This window comes from Ursus americanus, chromosome X, assembly GCF_024610735.1.
Source record: "Ursus americanus isolate L20-20 chromosome X, mUrsAme1.1.p, whole genome shotgun sequence".
Classification (NCBI taxonomy): domain Eukaryota; kingdom Metazoa; phylum Chordata; class Mammalia; order Carnivora; family Ursidae; genus Ursus; species Ursus americanus.
The window spans coordinates 111,296,819-111,320,262 of NC_142164.1; the positions used below are offsets into that span (position 1 = coordinate 111,296,819).

General features: G+C 42.6%; 1 pseudogene across 1 annotated transcript in view; it reads left to right on the forward strand.

Moving 5' to 3' along the window:
* The first annotated feature begins 292 nt into the window (after window positions 1–292).
* LOC148107008 (beta-hexosaminidase subunit beta pseudogene) overlaps window positions 293–23,444 on the forward strand; it is a 290,730-nt pseudogene continuing 267,578 nt past the window's right edge. Inside the window, exon 1 of the transcript XR_015723400.1 lies at window positions 293–22,488. The product of XR_015723400.1 is annotated as a beta-hexosaminidase subunit beta pseudogene (transcript). The remainder of the gene's footprint in view (window positions 22,489–23,444) is intronic.

Consider the following 23,444-nt stretch of genomic DNA (forward strand, 5'->3'; position numbering starts at 1 on the left):
GTCTCAGTCTGGATCCCGTGAGCACACCGGGATTCCGGTGTTCCGGGAGATGCCTGGTGGCGCGCGCGTTCACGGCTCACCGGTCTCAGTCCGCTCTCTCGCGCGTGCCCTCTGTGAGTCCGCCCGCTCCCCCGTGCAGGTGGCCCGCCAGCCGCCAGCCGCCCCGTGTGCGCTCCAGGAGTTCCCGGTCTCAGTCTGGATCCCGTGAGCACACCGGGATTCCGGTGTTCCGGGAGATGCCTGGTGGCGCGCACGTTCACGGCTCACCGGTCTCAGTCTGCTGTTTCGCGGGTGCCCTCTGTGAGTCCGCCCGCTCCCCCGTGCAGGTGGCTGCCGCTTCCCGGAGCCCAAACGCGGCGGCTCCCTCCCCCTTCCGTTTATCTTCCGATATCTGTGCACGGTTTACAGCTCCCCTCTTCGTACCTCAATACTCAGCGCTGGAGATGTTCATTTGTAGAGATCCAGATGCATCTTCCCGCATCTCAGGCTGATTCCGTGGTTATTTAGGCTGGTCTGGTACCTATCCAGCTCGACTCAGGGGACCGGCTGAAAAAGGGGTCCCCTACTCCTCCGCCATCTTAACTGATGTTAAAAATTTTTAAAGTATGAAGTAGCAAAATAGAAGAATGATGACCGTTTTGAGATTGCTAGAAGAAAATTAAGTGGAACAAAAAAACCAGTATAACAGCACAACAGCAGGCAAGCAAGTAAAAAGAAGAAATGAGGGCAAGTCATGGTAAAGAGAACAAATAAGATGGCAGGAATCAAGCCAAGAATATTAACAGTTGCATTAAGTGTAGATAGGTTAAATACGCTGTTTTTAGAAAAGGAAAAAGAAAAACACATTGGTTGAACAATTAAAAAAATCTAGCAATATGCTGTTTACAAGAAATAGCCTTAAGGTGAAATAACATCGAAAAATGAAAAAGTAAAGGTTAGAAAAGATACATCATCAAATGCTAAAGTGAAAAAAAAGGGCAGAATTTTGAAATAGGTAAAGAAAAAACAGATAAAAACACAGAAGAATAGATAACTTGCCAAACATATTGGTAGAATTTAATACAACTTCCCAGAAACCAATATCCACAACTCAAAAGCATTGGTATGTAGAGCTTTTCATTGCACATTTACGAAGTTTAACTTGATATATTTTCATAAGCAACAGATTGACGATAACATTCTTTCCAAACATGTATGGCAACCGGTTGTCCAGAGCAGAAATCACAGGCCATGTTTTCTGATCACTGTGCAATAAAATTAGAAATTAATGACAAAATAAAAGCCAAAATACCCCAAATTACTTCTTCAGTGAAGAGGAAATGAAAGTAAATTATAAGGTTAATCAAGATCAATGACAGTCTTACAAAAAACAAAACACGGCGAGCTGGGGCTGCCCACGGTGCTGGCCCCGACCCCTGTCTGTACCGTGTGGCCAGGTTCCCGGTGCAGATGTCTCCGAGCCTGCTGCACCTCTCCCCACAGAACTTCCACATCAGCTACAGCCCCTCGCCCGCCGCTACCCTGCCTGCTCCCTCCTGCAAGAAGGGGTTTAAGGAGTGCGTTTCTTGTGATCAGCACCGGGTGATGTACGGAAGTGCTGAATCACTACGTTGTACCCCTGAAACTAACACAACACTGTATGTTAACTAACTGGACTCAAAAAGAGGCATTTCAGCGGTATCATGACTATAGTTTTGGTCTCTGCAAGTGGGACCGTGGCCCTGCTTAACTTAATACTGCAGTTGAGTTACAGCAACTTTTTTTTTAAAGATTTATTTATTTATTTATTCGACAGAGATAGAGACAGCCAGCGAGAGAGGGAACACAAGCAGGGGGAGTGGGAGAGGAAGAAGCAGGCACATAGCGGAGGAGCCTGATGTGGGGCTCGATCCCACAACGGCGGAATCACGCCGTGAGCCGAAGGCAGACGCTTAACCGCTGTGCCACCCAGGCGCCCCGAGTTACAGCAACTTCTAGTCTCAGTTGTCCTTGACTCAGCATGTGATGTTTTCCCCAATATCTCTGTGGATGGATCCTATACTTGTGAGGGGACCAGTGGCTTTGCTCAAGGCCATCAGAGTGTGGGGAGTATTACGAGGATGCCATGGCTTTTCCTAAGTTTAATGTTCTGCCCTGGCACATGGTTGATGACCAGTCTTCCCCTTATCAGAGCATCGCTTTTCCCAAGTCAAGCAACAAAGGAAGCTATTCTTTGTCTCATGTTTGTACCCCAAATGATGTCCGTATGGTGATCTCCTATGCCCCCTTCAAGGGATTCAATTCACACCAGAATTTGATAGCCCTAGACATATACAGTCTTGAAGAGAAGTTCAGAAAACCTTTGTGACTCCCTGTTACGATGGACCTAAGCAGTCCGGGACCTTTGGAACTATAAACCCTATTCTGAATTCAACTTACAGCTTCCTATCTGAATGTTTCAAAGAAATTAGTACAGTGTTTCCAAATCACGTCATTCACTTGGGAGGAGATGAAGTAGAATTTAAATGTGGGGAATCCAATCCAGAAATCCCATTATTTCATGAAGCAGAAAGGCTTTGGTGAAGAGTTTAGAAGACTAGAATCTTTCTACATTCAAAAGCTTTTGGGTTTTGTTTCAACCACCAACAGGGATCCATAGTCCGGCAAGAGGTTCTTGATGATCGTGGGAAGCTTTGGCCAGGCACTTCAGCTCAGGTGTGGAAGGATCAAATGTCTGGTGAGGAACACGGCGGAATCACAACAGCTGGCTTCCCCGTGGTCCTTTTTGCTCCTTGGTACTTAGATTTGATTAGTTATGGACAAGACTGGAGAAATTCCTATAATGTGGACCCTCTTGATTTTGATGGTTCTCAAGAACAGAAAAACCTCGTCATTGGTGGAGAAGCTTGTCTATGGGGAGAATTTGTGGATGCAACTTCCCTCACTCCGAGGTTACGGCCTTGGGCAAGTGCCGTTGGTGAGAGACGCTGGAGTCACGGGGACATCAAAGATAGAGAGGATGCCTAGACCAGACCAACATTTCACTGCTGCAGGATGGTCAGACGCAGAGAATCTGCAGAGCCTTTTTTAACTGGATAATGTAACCGTGAGTACAAAATATAATAACGAGCCCAAATAAAGAAGAAAATAGGAGGAGACAAAGCCCACAGCAATCTGTACTTCAATCAGCTTGATTTTGGAAAGCATAGAAATTAAGATTTCATATACTGTTTTTGAATAAAATGTATGTATTTAATGATTGAAAAAAACCCACATGGAATACAGCCAAAAAAGTGCTTAAAGAAAAGTAGACAGTTATAAGTACATTTCCTAGAGAAGCAGAGAAAATGAAATTAGCAGTGAAATCTAAAACCCAATAAAAGAACAACAGAAAAACCTTTTAAAAAGTAGAAATAAATATAAAGGCAAAGCAGATGTTAATGGTATTTTTCTAAAAATTATAATTAATATAACACCAACCTGATTCTTTTAAGAGATCTCCCAAATAGTCTATCCTTTAACAAGTGTGATGTCAAGAAAAATAAAACATAAATAGAAAATTTTATACTCTGATGCCATTTTTTTGAGTAATTTTTCCTAAACCTCACAAAAGCTCATGTAGCTTTCATGCTTTGTAAAATATTGCAGAGCATTAACAATCTGAAAAGCTCCCAAGCTCACTTTTTGATGCTACTATCACACGGACAGAAAAATCAGAAAACTACCCCGCCGCCCCAGCATTGGGCCAACCTCGCCTTTGAGCTTGTATGCAAAATCCTAAGTAAATTCAACATTTTATTTTTTTTTAAAGATTTTATTTATTTATTTGACAGAGACAGCCAGCGAGAGAGGGAACACAAGCAGGGGGAGTGGGAGAGGAAGAAGCAGGCTTCCTGCAGGAAGCCTGATGCGGGGCTGGATCCCAGGACTCTGAGATCACGCCCTGAACTGAAGGCAGACACTTAACAACTGAGCCACCCAGGCGCCCCTAAATTCACATTTTAAATCTGGCAGTGTATTAAGCCAGTATTACATAATGATTAAGTAGGGTTTATCCTCACAAGGAATGCACGGATGGTTTAGAATTTGGTCATTTATATGTTATTTATGATGGCAAGAGATTAAGGGAGTCGAACTCAGTAATCGTGCATGCTAAAAAAAACACTTGATAATTAAATTTAAGACTGATTTCTCCTGCACTTAATAGAGAAATGTAAGATGCATTTTTATTACATCCAGGAAGAATGAAAAATGTCCATTTTCACCACTGTACTGCCCAAGCAGGAAGACAGGGAGAAGATACAAGAGGCATAAATATTGGAAAGAAGAGAGAAAAGTGTCTTTGCTTGAAGATACTACTGATTATCTGCTTTGAAAATCTGAAAGATTTCTCTGAAAAATGATTAAAACCATGAATAATGTTCTATCATTAAGGAAATAGAAAATAAAAATATAAACATTAATAGCCTTCTTCTTCTAGCAATAACCTATTTGAAAATGGAACTAAAAATATTACATTCACTGTACATTCAATAACCATAGCAAGTACGTTAAAAAAAAAAATAAAACCAGGACTAAGCTTAATACAATTTGTAAGATTTAGTTGAGGAAATTAAAAAAGAACTATTTACTGAAGGATATTAAATAATACCTGAAAAATGTAGTTATGTCATGTTTCTGAATGACAAAATTCAATGTTGTGAAAACGTAAGCTTTTGTCAAATTCATGCATAAGGTCAGTGCTTTCCAACTTGAAATTCCAACGAGAAATTGTAAAAGGAAGTTGACAATCCAACCCTAAAATTCATATAAAAGTGAAAATGTAATAAAGGGAACCAAGAGAGTTTTTAAAAAAAATATTGAGGATAACTGGCCATATTAGAAATAAAATATAAGTACCCTGTGAAGCCACAGGACTTCAAATATACATGTGTCAGTTTCTGAACTCTCTCGTCTGTTCTATTAATCCATTTCTGTTGGTTGTAGGTATTAGTAGTTAGAAAATGAAATTGATGTAATTTGCTATCTGTATGGAAAACCAATATTTTAGATTCCAAATTCACAGCATTGTAGTTTTTATATCTTTACTTAAATTATTTATTTTTCCTAACAACTACACTTCAGTTGGATTTAAGAGCTGAATGTAAAGTCAAAATAACGAAATTATTAGAAAAGACTTAGGAGAATAAAAATGAAAAAAATAAACTCCAAACTTTATTGTTATTTAAATGGGAGAAGAAATCACAATGTAATACATATTATGTATTATATTAAAGTAGACAAAAATACCTGGACAAAGAGCTAGAAGGATCCTTATCAGTAGGCTAAGAAGTGGTTACTTCTAGAAACCACCGAAGTGTTCAGCAGGAAAAAAATTATCTCCAGGACATTGTATTAGTTGAGTTAAAAAGGCAGGTCACCAAGTAATATGCGTATGTGTGTATGTGGGTGTATTGATGTTTATAGTGTGAAACCATAGGAGAAGTAATATAAGGTAGAAGAAGGACTAGAACGATATTTAATAATTTGTAAGGAGTGGTAGCGTTTAGGGAGGGGCTGCTGAAGGGCTATGGGCAGCGATTTGGGTACTTTGCTGTTCAGCCCTTCGCTCTGTATGAGGGAAACGTGCCGCACCTGCGCTGTCCCGTTCAGGAGCCCCTAGTGACAGGTAGCAGTTGAGCCCTTGGAATGTGGCTAGTGTGACTGAGGAAATGAATCTTTCCTTTTACTAATGTTTAAAATTTAAACAGCCATGTATGACTAGTGGCTAATGTGTTGGAGAGGGAAGCTCAATATACCTTTACATTGTTTGAAAAAAAATCGTAATTTTTTAACAATAAAAATGTCTCTCATGGTTTAGGTTACGCAGGGATGACAAACTGCCCTAAAAATATCTGTGACTTAACAAATGCTTATTTGCCTCTCCTGAGCTGGCTGGTGGGCTCCGCTCCGTGCCTCGTCATCCTAGGACCCACGCTGACGAAGCCTACACCTGTAGCCTCACCGGTCACCGTGGTAGGAGGAAGGCGATGATACCGGGTCTCACGGGGAGAGTTTTCAGCCTTTCTCCTGGACGGAATCAACACACATCCCTTTATGAATTTCATTGGTCATAGTGGGTCTCACAGCCACCCTGAGTCCAAGAGGGTAGGGGCTTGCAGACAGACCCTGTGCCCAGAGAGAGGTGAATTTGCATGCAGCCCTAATGTCTACCACATTTGCATAATTTCCTTTTTAATGAAGGAAGAAGGAAAAGCCAAGTGAGAAAACTGGAGCTCAGACCTCTACAGTAACATTCATGAAAGCTTAATCAGTATTTGAAAGCTATTCACCCACCCAATTCCTCATTTAAATAAAACACAGTCAGCTTTGGAGTGCCTGGGAGGCTTAGTGGGTTAAGCAACTGACTCTTGATTTCAGCTCAGGTCATGATCATGGCGTTGTGAGATCAAGCCCCGTGTGGGGCTCTGTTTTGAGCTTGGAGCCGGCTTAAGATTCTCTCTCTCCTTCTCCTTCTGCCCCTCCCCACTTGCCCTCTCTCTCTCTCTCCAAAAAGACAAAAAACAAACAAACAAACCCCACAGTCATCTTCATTTGTCGAATTGGAGAACTTAGCACAGGCTGTTGCTTCTCGAGCTATTTTGGTTGACTACCTGGGGAAATATTTCAATAGGATTTAACAGTTCTTATCTGGTAAAGCATGCAGGCTGATACTGAATACACATCCATTTTCCCCCCAAATAATATTTTATTTTGAGAAAATATACCAATTACTGATAATACTATGATTAACGATATTTCTGCAACAATGTGCATATGTCTTCTAGTAATATGACAGTGTACGATTTTGATGGCATCTGGAAAATTGGTAGAAGTGAGAATTTACTGCTCATTTCCACTCTTCAGTGACTGCAAATGAAAGCAATCTCATATAAGAAAGTATAAAATACTTATTGGAAAAAATGTGAAGGTAAATGAGCCAGGAATTCGGGCCACACTAACTCTAAAGAATGAGTCTCTGGGTCCCTGTGAGAACTGATTTGCTTACTATGCACAGGTTTGAGTCTTATCAGAAGCTAATGTGGGGGAAAAAATCCCTATTTTACCTATGGAATCTTGCTTTATCTTGTTGGAGTCTGGGCACTAATGGGAGAATACGTTCCTGACTATTCTATTCAGAACTTCTAGAAAAGGGACATTGTGCCTTATTGGTGACTGCTTCCTGCATCTGTCTAGTCTCAGCACATTGCCTAGCCTGGGTCAGTCCTGAATTTACCTGGTGCTATTATTTAAGGCTCCTTTGTGCTGTTGAGCAGTGCTCGAAATTCGGCATGTTTCAAACCAGACCCGTGTCAGAGCACTTAACCCTTTGAATGGGAAGTTCACTGAAGGTATTGAAGCCCACTGAGCCTGAGAACACAGCTCTACTCAAACAACGTTAGGTGTATGGAGCTCGTTGCCACAAGAAGTACCATTCCTTGGGAGGTCCGTGGACATCTCAGTAAGAGGGATCTGGGAAAGGCCTCTTAGAGGGCTTATGCTTACGCTAAATCCTCTAAGGAGGATTTAAGAACTCAGGGCCTCTTCTAGCTTGCCTGTTACCAAGGAGCCGTGACAATTTGGTGACTGGGTATTTTAGAATGATGTTTATTTAGGAGACAGGAGGATTAAAGCAAGGCTTGAGGGGTCACCGGTAAAGAAGCAGCAGTCACTCATGCTGATCGTAAGAAAGGAATGTTTAATCATTTTTGTGGTTGTGGATTGGCCATGTCTGAGCATAGTTCATTTGGCGGCGGAGGTGGGGGGGGGCGTCAGCTTTGCTTATCAGTTAAGAATATCAGGTTTGGCTCCAATAGGGCTGTTTTTCCCAGGCACACGGCTGCCTCCATGTTTAGGACCTGCCCCTAGTTTCCTGTATTTAATTACTTCAGTAGATTGAATTTCAGTCGAATTTCAAAGCAAGAACGCATTGTTGAGGTATTTGGAGAAAAGAGGAAAGTTACCAGATCTCAGTAAGGTGTTGTAGGGTGTAATAGGGCTCCCGGTAGAGGACAAGTATAGACAAGGAACCTGAAACAGACAACTATTCAACTGTGTAAATGTTGGCTGTTTCTGGATGAGCGCTGGTACGCGCTAATCATCATTAGGTGGTGCCTAACCATCACCTGTATGCACCTGGAAGAGGAACGTGGTGATTGTAGAAATGGCCCCAGTTCCTTCCTCTTCCCCACATCCTCACTCTTTGCCTTGGTCTTATCATAGTATATACTCTCCCCTTTTGACTTTGGACTTGGCGTATGATTTGCTTTGGCCAGTGGGATTTTCAGCAGACGTGACACAAGCAAAAAAGACTTCTTTGAGGAAACGAATTAAAGCCATTGTCTGAAAAATGAGAAGGGACCCGCTAGGCAAAGGAAGAGGGCAGGCGTGGGAAGCACGAGCTTTCCAGGAAGAAGGAAGCGTACTTTAAGAGATCCCGAATAAGGGAGCACAGAATTTGATGGAGAGGGAGTGCATTGAGCCTGACGGGAAAGGCAGGGCCTAGCAAACACTCATCTTCTGCAAGCTGCATGACAGATTTAGGGATTTCTCCTAACAGTAATGGAAAGCTATGGAAAAGGTTTAACCTGGGAGTGACATGATTTAATTTACTTTCTTAAAAGATGGCTTTGGTTGCAGAGTTGGTATTATAATTAGAGACAGAATTTGGGACAAATGAGTCCTAGCATTTTCCCATCTTTGTCAGGGTGCCATGGAATACAAATTGGCTCTCTCATTTGTTCTATTAAAATCAATGACTTTGTTTAGGCAAAGTGGCTTCTGGACATTATCCCAGAGAGGGGTTAGAAGGGTTCTTCATAATATTCTAAATTTACTAAATGAAAATTAGAGAGCGGCCAAGAGGATTGATTTTGGGGTAAGCCAGCAGTCCTTGGTGGCACTGGGCCAAGCAAAGGAGGGCCGTTAGGCTGGGCTTAGGAGGCTGTGGATGTGGGTAATGAAGGGCTGCCATTTTCTTCCAGTGGTGACTCATTGTGGAAATGAAGTCGATAAGAATAAATAGAATTTTTCTGTATGAGAACTAAAAAGCACAACCCTTTCCAGCATAGCCTCTGTCTAATTATTCAGACTTGGATCTCATCTGGAGGTACACTTTGAGGCCATGTTATATGTCAGAACATTAGATTTTCTCATTTAGAAACTCAGGAGGGCTGATATCACATAGCCTTTCATAGGAACACAAAATTAAGACAAAAGTGAGATCAGATGACACGAAATCTCAGAAACTTGAAATTCTGAGAACAGGAAATAAAATTACAAGAAGAAATTTGGCTTGCTTTTTGAAGTTGGCTCATTTGTTTTAAAAACAAAAAGTTTTTAGAAGCATTCCCCAAATGGGCTTGTGGATTGCTGATTTTACTGGTTACTTAAGTTTTGGGGCCTGGTTTATCTGCATAACCTGATGTAGCCATATTTTTATTTACAGAATGAATGGCTCATGAGGGGAACTTTGGTGGCACCAAAGTCATCTGCAGGATAAAATGCTATGTAATTGTTAGGAAAGCTCATTTTTAAGAAGTAGAATTGTGCCAACATACATTGTATTAAATGTTGACAGAGGTTTTAAGAGTTTCTCAAGTTTAACCCTGTTGACATTTTGGGCTAGATAATTCTTGGTTCTGTGCGGCCGTGGATGTTCAGCACCATCGCTGGCCTCAAACCCGCTAGATGTCAGCCCCCCCCCCCAGTAGTGACAAATAAAAATGTCTCCAGGCATTGCAAATGATGCCAAACCACCCTAGGTGGAAAACTGCTGGGTTAGATACTGTTTTTGGAAAAAAGCCCTCTTGATATGTTGTCCTGTGGTTTCCATCATGGCTGAAGCTGTGAGTGAGCACAGGGGGAAAATATCAGAGGTGCTCGTTGGAATTTTGGAAAAAATTTCCCTGGCCTCTGATGAGGGAGAAAGAATTTTAAAAATGTGTGTGTGTGTGTGTGTGTGTGTGTGTGTGTGTGTGTGAGTGAGACAGACCCTCAAGATCTGCTTGTTAAAGAGTTCGCAAAGGTCTCGTGATTCAGTGTATTTTGTGCATGTGTCAGAGCATGAAAAAATAAATATTCATCGAATGAAATATTCATTAAAGTTGAGTTTGCTTTTTCTATTTACCTTTAGAATTGAGAAATGCTGCGGATTACTGAGATGAAGGGCTGCTGACTGAGGTCATGTGATTGTGTTTAAGAACACGTAGGAAGGGCCAAATACAACTGGTGACTACAAACAAGTGATAAAGGAAATGGAGAGGATGGTTTTAGAAATGACTTTCATTTAAAGAATTACTGGAATATGAAATGCAGAGCGAGGCTCCCTAGAGAAATAGCTGAAGTCACCAAGCATCAAGTAATTTGAAATAGGGAAGGGATGACTCATAGCCTGTCTTCGGAGAGTTTGTCTAGCCCTGAAATACTGATGGGAAGATTAGCCCACAGAAATTAATGAGATAAATGTACGTGCCACCAAATTATCAAAAACAGCTAAAGACAAAAACGGCTAAAGAAAAAAATACAAGTCAACCGTTCTTTCAAAAAGAGTGAAACACCCAGGTGCCAATAACTCTGGAAGGTACTAACATGGAGTCATCCTCCCATACCAGACTCCCCACCTGTGGCTAAAGCTGGATGCAGGAGGAAGGATAGCAGAAGCATACAATGGGTTCTGGGAAGCATAGCAGAAGGAGGCCTGATGTCCTGCGGGCAAGGGCCATCAGGGAGGGCTTGTTGGCAGCGAGGGCATCAATCTAAGTCCTTTCCTTTCCTCTCCCAAAGAGCTCTGGAATCCATCCATTTAATTCCAACCCCTCTTCCATGTCTTCTATCCTCTGTTACCTGGATTTCTATCTTCTGACGGGTCAATCCATGCTCTGCATGCAGCCATAATGATGATTCTAAGAAATGAATCTGATCACGTCACTCCCATCTGCATCTCCACCCTCACCCCTTTAGTGACTTGTCACCCCCTCCAGAGCAAGCCAGCCTCCTCCAGGGCAATTACGGTTCTTCAGTTCTGGTCTCTGCTCCTTTATCAAAACCCATCTCTCCCCCCTCCCCCTGTGCTCCCTCCATGCTGAAGTACATTTCAACCAAAACCTGCTCCACATCCTATGTCATAAGGAAAATGCAAATTACAATAGCAACGAGATACCACCACACACCTGTTAGAATGGCCCAAATCTGGACCGCTGACAGCACCAACTGCTGGGGGGGGGAGCGTTAGGAGCTCCTGTTCATTGTGGGTGGAATGCAAAATGGTATAGTCACTTTGGAAGACAGTTTCTTGGTTTTCTACCAAACTAAACATACTCTTACCGTATGATTGAGTAATTGCACTCCTTGGTATTTACTTCAAAGGGCCGAAAACTCATATCTACCCAAAAACCTTGCACACGCATGTTTATAATAGCTTTCCTTGGAATTGCCAAAACTCGGAAGCAATCAAGATGTCCTCCAGTAAGTGAAGAGATAGATCAACTGTGGTCCGTCTGGACGGTGGAGTACAGGCACACCTTGGAGATATTGCAGGTTCGGTTCTAGACTACTGCAATAAAGGGATTATCACAATAAAGTGAGTCAAGTGAATTTTTTGGTTTCCCATGCATAGAAAAGTTATGTTTATACTGTAGTCTACTAAATGTGAAATAGCGTTATATCTAAAAAAACCACCAAGGTACATGCCTTAATTTAAAAAATGTTTTGTTGTGGGGTGCTTGAGTGGCTCAGTTGGTTAAACATCTGCCTTTGGCTCAGGTCATGATCTCGGGGTCCTGGGATCGAGCCCCACGTTGGGCTCCTTGCTCAGTGGTGAGTTTGCTTCTCCCTCTCTCTCTGCCCCTCTCCCCTGCTTGTGCCCTCTCTCTCTTAAATAAATAAATAAAATCTTTAAAAAATGCTTTGTTACTAAAAACCACTAACCATCATCTGAGCTTTCAGCCAGTCATAATCTTTTTGCTGGTGGAGGGTCTTGCCTCTACCCAACGTTAAGGGCTGCTGACTGATCAGGGTGGTGGTCGCTGAGGGTTGGGTGCCTGTGGCAATTTCTTAAAATGAGATGACAATGAAGTTTGCTGCATTGACTGACGGTTTCTTTCATGAAAGATTTCTCTGTAGTACGTGACGCTGTTTGATAGTGTTTTACCCGCAGCAGAACGTCTCTCAAAATTGGAGTCAATCCTCTCAAGCCCCGCCGCTGCTTTACCAACTAAGTTTATGTCATATTCTAAATCCTCTGTTGTCATTTCAATGGCCTTTGCCACATCTTCACCGGGAAGAGATTTCATCTCAAGAAACCGGTTTCTTTGCTCCTTCATCAGATGCAACGCCTCATTCGTTAAAATCGATCACGAGCTTGTGGTGACTTAGTCCCATCTTCAGGCTCCACTTCTGATTCTAGTTCTCTTGCTGTTCCCACGCATCTGCAGTCAGAACACGCACAGCATATGGGTGCGGTTCATGGTGCCCCTGAGCGATTACAGTAGTGACATCGGAGATCGCTGCTCACGGATCCCCATGACCAAGCAGAATGATAACGAAGACGTTTAAAATATTGCAAGAATTACCAAAATGTGACACAGAGACACGAAGTGAGCAAAGGCTGTTGGAGAAATGGCTTGACTCAGGGTTGCCAGAAACCTTCGATTTGTAAAACATGCAGCATCTGTCAAGCGCTATAAAGCAAAGTGCGATCAAACAGTGTATGCCTGAACTTTCAGTTTCCCCATTTTACAGATGAGAATACTAAGCCTTAGAAGTCAGGGGGACCTTGTTCTAGGTCTAGAACTAGAATTAGGGTTATGCAATACTGATTGTCCGATTGCTCTTAGGTGTTGAGGGCTGACATGATCTACTGAACTTAAGGACTCAGCTTTGTCAATATGGCACCAGCTTATCCTCCAGTCGATGGCATGAGTCTGTTACAAAGATGTAAAGAAGGCATTGTACTTGAACTAAGTCTTAAAAAAAAACCAGGGGATATTACGCTAAGCAAAATCAGTCAGAGAAAGACAAATATTATATGATTTCACTCATATGTGGAATTTAAAAAACCAAACTGATGAACAGAAAAATAAAATAAAAACAGAGAGGGCGCTTGGGTGGCTCAGTCGTTAAGTGTCTGCCTTCGGCTCAGGTCATGATCCCTGGGTCCTGGGATCGAGCCCTGCATCGGGCTCCCTACTCAGCGGAAAGCCTGCTTCTCCATCTCCCACTCCCCCTGCTGGTGTTCCCTCTCTTCCTGTCTCGCTCTCTGTCAAATAAATAAAATCTTAAAAAAAAAAAAAGAGAGGCAAACCATAAGAGACTCTTTTTTTAAAAAAAAAAGATTTTATTTATTTGAGAGAGAAAGAATGAACAGGGGGAGGGGCAGAGGGAGAGGGAGAAGCAGACTCCTTGCTGAGCAGGGAGCTCGATCCCAGGACCCCAAAATCATGACCTGAGCCGAAGGCAGATGCTTAACCAACTGAGGCACCCAAGCACCACACCATAAGAGACTCTTGATGATAGAGAACAAACTGAGGGTTGCAGGAGGGGCGGTGGGTGGAGGGAGGGGCTAAATGGATGATGGGCATTAAGGAGGGCACTTGATGTAACGAGAACTGGGTGTTGTATGTAAGTGATGAATCACTAAATTCTACTCCTGAAAACAATACTACACTAGATGTTAACTAACCTGAATTTAAAAAAAAAACACAAAAAAACCAGGGGCTAGCTAAAGATTGAATCAGTAGAGAAAACAAGGAAAGGCCATGCAAGGAAAGAGAAGTAACATATAGAAAATTAGGAACATTAATACTTGACCAGTGGCTTACGTATTAACTTCAAAAATGTGATTCACTGGCTTTTTGTTTTAAAGGAATAATGGCCCCAGATTTTCATTTCCTACCCTAGCAGATCTGATCAGTTACCAGCTGGCCAAGAAACCTCTAAAATCCCATTCTTCCCTGAGATGCAAATTCCAGACATGTTAAGGCATGGGGTACTGTCTATGGTTAAAGGCAGAGATAATAAAATGTAAAACTGAGTCCCGTTTTGAACTTTTCCAGGGAAAACAATGGAAGCCTTCACACAGAATCTACTCAATAAATATGGTCTGAAAGTTGAAATGAAATTAGCATGTTAATGTCCTCTGTGATGCAATCAGTCTTATCAATTACAGCCACTGTAGCCCTGAGCACCTTGTGAAGAATTGCCCATAAAAATACTAAAATAAGCTTTGCACAAGATGGGAGTATCATGACATCTGTTTTCAAAATTACTCTGCTGTAATCGTTGAATCTCATTATAGTCAGTAAAAATTGTATTTTTTCACCTGGGATAAGAGCATGTACTTTTAAATAGTATCACTTCAGAAATGAGGAGTGCAGATCCGTGCTAATTACACCGTTGCGTCGTGCCTGCCATAGAGAGGGGATCCTCGCCAATGATTTGTATCAGTAAGGATGGTTCTGGCTACAGGCAGCGAGAAAGCTCACGGCAAATCGACTTTGGGAATTAATGTAATAGCACGTGCAACAGGGTGTCCAGAAGTAGGGTGAGCCTAGGAGATTCTATAGTGCCATTAGGGACTGGAGTTCTTTCGATTTCTCCCTTCTGAGGCCTTGCAATTTGCAAAAAAGTGAGAGAAAGAGAATTTCCTCTTAAGCCTGTAGGGCCGGCCTCATCATTTAGGCCTGGTCCTGTGGTTGCTGGATGCTCTCGTAGGAGCGGGATGGCTGCTGGTGGCAAATCTGCCTCCCATCCGCCCTCGTTTGCGTCGGTCAAGTAGGGGGAGGCTCCTCCTGGGTCTCTCCTAAGACTGAGGAAGCTTCTTTCTCAGATACACTCGGCAAATCTCTCCTAGCATCTCTGTTCGGTCCAAACTGGCCTCGGCCTGCCCAGCCCTGAACTAATGACTGGCAAGAGGGATAGAATTTCGGGGCGCCTGGGTGGCACAGTGGTTAAGCGTCTGCCTTCGGCTCAGGGCGTGATCCCGGCGTTATGGGATCAAGCCCCACATCAGGCTCCTCCGCTATGAGCCTGCTTCTTCCTCTCCCACTCCCCCTGCTTGTGTTCCCTCTCTCGCTGGCTGTCTCTATCTCTGTCAAATAAATAAATAAAATCTTTAAAAAAAAAAAAGAGGGATAGAATTTCCATGGTTAGCTCAGGGTGGGCGGGGGGAATGAGTTCTGGAGAATTCCCCACAATATCCACCATACTATAATATTTTTTGGCTCAATGTTTAACCTTCGTAGGACAGTAAGGAAGCCCTCTCTGGAAAACGGCCATAATCCCAGGAAGTGTGATTTAATCTAGCAGACGAATCGGTCTCCTTGGATGCATTGCGAACCATCAACATGAGAAGTGGGAGTACCCGCCATGCCATCACTTCCGTAGTCCCGAAGATTTTTGTGGCAATATAGGCCATGCTCGGAGAAGCAGCCCCTTCAGCAAACTTGCTGAGGTCTGTCCTCTGATCTCATTGTCCCTTTCTTTTGGTTTGACATTTGCAAAAAGAAGGGAGTAGTTTCTTCTTAAACCTAGGCCCCATGGTTCATGAACTTTCTGTCTACTCCAGTGTCCAGCAACACCGCGTTTACCTTTACGGCCGTGGTCCGCTCTGTTCAGGTATGCGACTAGATTTTAGGATAACTCTGGAAAAGCATAGCTTCAAAATAATAACTGTTTATTGGTTGGTTGCCGTACAGTGAAGCTAAGTCACGAGTGTCGTCCTGATTGGGCCACAGTTAGAAATCCCTAGGGCAAGGCCGCTCCCCCTTTCATGTGCGTACAAGTGACCAAGGTCTCGTTGGAGCCCGGATTCTGGTACAGTGAGTCCTCAGAAAGGCTTACATGAATGTCACTAAGAGCGAGACGACTCCGGGAGGCCATGGTGCGATGATGGCGCCCAGGACAAGGGTGGGAAGAACAAAATAAGCTTCGAGGGAGGTCGCCTTGCAATTGGGTATTCTATTCTAGAGAAGGCGGAGGACTGAAATGGGGGGCGTTGGATCCGCTCTCTGTGGTCCACAAGACAGCACAGCGGACCCGTCTGCCCACACCAGCCTCCGTCGGCTCTGACAGACGGCCTCAGGTATCCAAGCTGCTCTGACTTTTTCCTTTCTTGCATTTCCCAGTTCTAGATCTCATACTGAGTCACACTGCTTCACGGTACTGCGGCTAGACAACTTACTTGCCAGGTCCTCCGCACAGTTTTCCAGTTGGCCACCTGACCTCAGTTCACGGCAATTGTCAACCTGCTTATGTAGGTACCTGCCGAGCACGGTGGTCCCACGAAGGATGACACCCATCTGCTCCTCTGTTTTCTGGTGTGACATTCCTCATCACGTACCTACCTGACCTCAGCCTCTGGAGACCCCACAAGAACGGGTCTGGATGACCAAACCAGAGGGCACAGCCCTCCCCAAGATCTTCAGTGTATCTTTTCCACTCTCTGTTTGAAACGCATGCACACCGGCATGATATTTGCGAGATCTAGAGGGGATCTCCGTCACTTCGGTGCCCCTGGCTGGAGGGTCCTCCAGAAACATTCCAGGGGATTCTTGCTTCCCCATTAGAGCAGCGCTAGGAAGAGTGTCAGGCGAGAATGATTCTATTTCTCTCATCTAGCTCAGCGCCTCTTCCAAACTAAGCATTTCCTTTTAAGCATTGCTGGAAACCATTCATCCAGTTTCTGCTTGAACTCCTCTGAGGCAACCCGTTCCTTTTTTTTTTTTTAATATTTTGACAGCTCTATATTTTAGAAATTCTGTATTCTTAGCTGGGAACTGGCATCACTGTATCACTTCCTCACTTTGGCTCTAGTACTAATTTTTTTCGTTCCTCTTCCACTTGGAAATCCTTCAAAAAGTTAAAGGCAGGTATCCGTTTCCCTAAGGTTTCTCTTTTCCCTATGAAACATGACAGGTTCCTTTAACGATTCCAAATCTAACACGATTTCTATACTTTGTCATGTTCGTGACTCTTGCTGGTGTCTCCTTTACCATTATCCATCTTGATATTGCCTAGACTTTACCCAATAAAATTTAAACATCAGAACCAGTTTTTTGATGTGAGCACTAGATATTAACCCAGAAAAAGAATCATTCGCATGCAGCCCATTCACAGCACAGACTTTTTATGGCATCTGGGCCAACATCTCGAGCGTCTAAAGTATCCTGTTTCTTTTTCTCTTCTCTTTCTTCCCTTCCTCCCTCCCTTCTTCCTTCCTTTCTTTCTTCCTTTTTCTTAAATAGGAACAGCTAATAAATAAGCCATTTCTCATCCCAAGAGACAGTTGACATAGTACAAAAAAGCACGGTACTTAGAATCAGAAGACATGTGTCCAAGTTCTGGCTCTTACCACTTACCAACCTTGAACAAGTCACTGTCCTCTTTAGGCCTCCATTTTTTCACCTGGAAAGCAGGACTCTTCAGAAGATCTGCCTTACCCAACTGATGGGGTTCTTTGGAATATCAGGCAATACATGTCAGACACTTTTCTCGATTGAAAACATGATACTAAATTTTAGTAACGCTCGGGTATTATTCCGTGCCTGTGTTCCATGCATTAAGCCAGCACCTATTCTGTTATCCCATTAATCCAATACCAGTCTGAGCTAATGCATCAAGATACTTCCTGAGTTCAGAAAGCCAAAGCGAGTAAGTTTTTTTTTGTTTTTGTTTTTTTTTAAGATTTTATTTATTTATTTGACAGAGATAGAGACAGCCAGCGAGAGAGGGAACACAAGCAGGGGGAGTGGGAGAGGAAGAAGCAGGCTCATAGCGGAGGAGCCTGATGTGGGGCTCGATCCCATAACACCGGGATCACGCCCTGAGCCGAAGGCAGACGCTTAACCGCTGTGCCACCCAGGCGCCCCACGAGTTAGTAAGTTTTAATGTAAGTTTTAACCCAGGGTTTATTCTAAACCAATTTCAAGATGATCAATCTCCTTTTAACGTCCATTGTTTTGGTCCTTTTGCTTGTATTTTGAGAAGATTTTAAGGCAAAAAGAGAAAGTGTAAGAAAAAGATCTGTGAGCAAAAGTTGGTGTTTTGTGTGCCGCTTTAATTTTTGTGTTTTTACATGTCTAATAAGTAGAACATTGCAGATGGAGTTGAAATCCCCTTTGTCCTCCTTTCTGGTCCTATCTCCCACCCTCTCCAGAGTCAACTGCCAGCACAGACGGGCATGCACCCTCCAGTCCATGTTTCCACGTTTGACCACATAGACAGACATCCGTGAACAACAGTTCGTGTATTCACTCTATGCACGTAGCGTAATATATTTATTAATTCCTCTATTGCCCAATAAGTAGGGTGTTTCCCAGTTGTCTTGTAATTAAAATGATGCTACAATGCACATTATTCTGGAACTCTCCTGATGTTTCTGTGGCAGACTTTTCTCTGGGATTTCTCCCTCACAATGGAACGGTGGAGTTCCAGGCCATGCACGTTTTTAATGATAATAAATGCTGTCAGATTGTTCTCCAAAATGGTTATGTCCATTTCCACTTTTTCCAGCAGTGATGAAAGTTACTTTCACCCCACATCTTTTCCAACATTTTGTATTTATGGGTTTGAAATGGCATCTCATCTTAATTTCTGAGTTTGAGGGTTTTAAAATTATATTTATTAGACATTTATGTTTCCCGTTCTGTAAGTTGCCTGTTCCTATAGGAATTCTTTTCCAGATGCTGTATCAGATCACTACAACGGTAGTGGCTTAAAACAACACAAACTCATTATCTTCTAGTGCTGGCGGTCAGAAGTCTAAAATGGGTGTCACTGGATTAAAATCATGATGATGGCAGGGTTGCACTGCTTCTAGAAGCTTTGGGGAAGAATTGGAAACCAATTCTTTCCTTGCTGTCCTGTGTCCTTGTAGGATGTTTAGCAGCCCCTGACCTCTGTCCACTAGAGCCAGTAGCACCTCCCCCCCTTAGACATCGCAAATATCTCCTGGGGGACAAAATCACCCCTGGTTGAGAAGCCCTCTTCTGGAGCTTTATACATGAATCAATCTCCTTTTCCTCCTACGATACTAACTGAAGGTTCTGCCAAAGGGAGAGCTGGGTACAAAGATGGGAAAGAAAGATCCTCTATTATCTGGCAGTTAGAGTCATATGGATAAATTAGAGAAGTACACATAAGACTTTAAATCTTAGCAAAATGAGATAACCTGCCACAAGAAGATGTAACAAAAATGAAACCAAGTATGTTTATATTCTAGGTCATTTTATATTTGAGAACATGAGTAGAGATATCTCTAGTTATAATATGCTTAGAAATAAGAGTTTTGGGGGCACCTGGGTGGCTCAGTTGGTTAAGCGTCTGCCTTTGGCTCAGGTCGTGATCTCAGGGTCCTGGGATCGAGCCCCGCATCAGTCTCCCTGCTCAGCAGAGAGTCTGCTTCTCCCTTTCTCTCTGACCCTCCTCCCCACTTGTTAAAATGAAAAAAAGAAAAAAAGAAAAGAAAAAAGACTTCTGTCTACGTATATTAGGTTACTTATAGGTGGCCGTTGTTTCAACATGTCATATGTACAAATGAAGTGAAGACCTCTTTTTCATTTTAATCTACTTTCATTTTATATTAAAAAGAAACCATAATCACTTATTATGGATAGTGGATGAAAATAGGTTCTTTCAAATTTCACCATGAACCTGGAAATTAACCGAGAAAATAATTATGTGAACAATTTCCATGTAATTATAGGATACCTCTATAATCTCTACAATTTTTCCTTTTAAAAAGCCCAAGGCCTCACTGGGTTTCTATTATTAAATTGCCCTGAAGATCCAAGACACTTGCAGTTAGAATTCACAGTTTTCTGTCCGCTTCTTTCCTTCCACACTCGAGTACGTCTGAAGAACCTAGATCTTGTCTCCCAAATAAGTCCTTCTTTTCTTGGTCCAACTGATTTAACATTTTTTTAATTAAAGATTTTATTTATTTATTTAACACAGATAGAGACAGCCAGCGAGAGAGGGAACACAAGCAGGGGGAGTGGGAGAGGAAGAAGCAGGCTCACAGCGGAGGAGCCTGACGTGGGGCTTGATCCCACAACGCCGGGATCACGCCCTGAGCCGAAGGCAGACGCTTAACCGCTGTGCCACCCAGGCGCCCCCAACTGATTGAACATTTTATGATTGTAAGATGTGTCCAGATAAACCATGGCCCATGTCATTACACTCATCATTCACGAACCCTTTTGCCGTTCCTATTGGTCCTGAAGATCCCAAGTAACCCCGAGCAGTAGGAGAGGCAGGGCTTCAGTTAGAGGGGCAGGTGGAGACATGGTGGGCAAGCTTGAGCATGCCTGGAAGGAACTGAGAACTGGTGGAAGAGGCCTGGGAGGAGGCACAGGGCTCGCCGGCAGCTCCAGCTCTTCTCGGTTTCCACTCCTGAGAAATGAGGGGAGAAAGACCATGGAAAGCGTGGAGTCCATACTGTTTGGGTGCATGCACAGACCTGCAGGAGGACAGGAGCCCAGGCTGCAAATGCACCCAGACGTACCTTTTCTGAGAATCAGAGAGGCCCGTATGTTGGGAGAGGGTGACATTGGGAAAGAGCAGCCATCTCTGGGAAGAGCTTCTTGGTTTTCCAATTCACAAAGGGCGAAGGAGCCTTCCTGAAATGTTGGCTCCGACATTAGAATTTAAGCATATGCCACTGGCAGAAAGTATAAGTCTTCCAAGGCCAATTTATAGCAGCCTACTCAGAGCAATCACATTTAATACATGTTCAATATTAATAATGTCTTATTTTGCTAAGGCCTTCTGCCCCAGTTTCCCTGCCTGATGAAACTACCCAATTTCAGGGTCCACAGGGACAATTAAAATACGGTGTGTTGAATGCTGCAAGAAGGTTATACGTAGAGGGCAGGAAGAACAGAGACCATGAAGCATCAGAGAAGATTGAAATATACATACATTTTTATTCTGGATTATTTTAATTTGATCATATAACTTGCTTATAATTTATATTACATGTTTAAAGATTTTATTTATTTATTTGAGAGAGAGAGAGAGAGAGAGAGAACAAGCTGGGATAAGGGGCGGGGGGCGGGGAAAGAATCTCAAGCAGACTCTGTGCTGAGCATAGAGCCTGATGTGGGGCTTGATCTCATGACCCCAAGATCATGACCTGAGCCGGAATCAAGAGCTGGACGTGTAACTGACTGAGCCACACAGGCACCCCTATACTGCAATTTTAAATAGACTTTGGTTTTAATTTTGTGTGTGTGTATGTGCTGCAAAATTTTTTAATTTTTAATTTTAATCCCAGTATTGTTAACATACAGTGTTTATATAATTTCAGGTGTACAATACAGTGATTCAGCAATCTGATACGTTTCTCAGTGCTCATTATGACAAGTGTATTCTTTAATCCCCATCACCTATTAGACTTGCATTTTAGAGCAATTTTAGGTTCACAGAAAAATTGAGCAGTGGGTACAGAGATTTCCCATACCCACCCCTGGCCCACGCATGCACAGCCTCCCCCATTAGCAACATCCCCCACCAGAGTGGGCCATTTGTTACGGTTGACGAGCCTACACTGACACATCATTACTGCCCAGAGTCCGTCGTTTACATTAGGGTTCACCCTTCCTGTTGTACATTCTGTGGGTTTGGACAAATGCATAATGAAACATGTCCATCATGACAGTATCATACAGAGTATTTTCAATGCTGTAAAAATCCTCTGTGCTCTACCTATTCATCCCTCTCTCTCTTCTAGCCCCCGGCAACCACTGATCTTTTTATGGTCTCCATAGTTTTTTGCCTTTTCCAGAATGTCAGGTAGTTGGAATCATACAGTAGGCAGCCTTTTCAGATTGGCTTCTTTCCCTTAGTCATGTGCTTTGAAGGTTCCTCCATGTCTTTTCACAGCTTGATAGTTCATTTCTTTTTAGCACTGATAGCTAACTCGAAAGGTTGTTATGAGGATGAAATGAGATAATCCAAATAAGGTCTTAATCCAGTGCCTAGCATATGGAGACTGTTCGGTAAAGGTTGTTATAATTACACACATAAGATTTTACACATAAGATTTTAGTTTACACATAACATTTTAGTGGGCTGAGATATATATACTCTTGGGGTTGTGGGATTCTATATTTTATTTATACATTACATATATATATCATATATGTATATGATATATAGATATACACACTAACTTTGCTTATTAAAAAGGAAAATCTGTGTTTTATTTCTTTGGCTCAGCTCAGGCTCTGGGTTTCATTTTAATGATGGAAACTTCTCTTAATCAAATGATTTGGAATCTTCACAATAGAAAAGAGGCTCTTACTGATGTGGGCATCTTAAAATCTGTGTTCATGTACATATAAAATCAAGATTCATAAATGACAACCACTGAATTTTCTTTAGGATTTTGAGTAGCAGTGAGAGTTGCTGAGGGGCCATGGCGTGACGCCTGGACAACTGTGGAAAGGAGGAGAGTACATGGGAAAACCAGTAAGTTCTTACAAATCAATGTTTCATAAGCAAAGTAGTTTGTTTTGGAGGCAGAAACTATTGTCTTTCAAGATAAATGAGGATCGGTGACACCCCAAATTTACTTTGAATGTATGCTTTGCCTCACATTAATGTCCTCTCTGGTTTCTGAATTATTCTTCTGGCAAAACAGAATACAGGCTGCAGTCCAAACTGAGCAATGTGGCTATGAATCCTGGCTACACCATTTACTCCGTGAGTGACCTTGGGTGACTCATTTGACTTCCGACTACTCATTTTTTCTCAGCACCATTTGTCCGTGAAAGGGACTAAATTATCTTGTTCATTACCCAGTATCATACGTTAAGGGGCAAACAAACCCTACTTCTAGCTTCTCCCATTAGAAATTGTTTTTGCTTCTGTTTTAGGACTTTTTAGGTAACCAATTCCACTGAATGCCTTCCTCAATTAACCACTGTGGGAAATTCTATTAATATTCAGGAAAAATACCACTATTCACCAATTACTTCAATTACTCTCAGTGATATCCCTAACTGTAATAAGGGAGAATAGAGGCCATCCGGGAAGTTACCCAGTATTTCTAAAAACGATTTGACCAAAGTGTTCATTTCTTGTAGAGCACATCTGAGATGAATTTGGGGGGGAAACACACGCACATTTATCAACGTCCACCAGGCAAGTGCCCACAACGGAGACGAGTCACTTAGCCAACTCTTGCCACTCCTTCTTTGTTACAAACGAGATAACGCATGCAGAAGCCTTTGGAAATTCGAATACCCTGTGTATGAAGAGAACAGAAGAGAAATTTTATTATCACAGAGTGGATAAAATAGAGCACATGGACTTTTTTGGAAAAAATCCTGTATATCAAAAAATACCACAAATAAAAGGCAAACAAGAAAAAATATTTGCAACACACATCAGAACTCATTTCCCTGCTCTATAAATTGGTCACG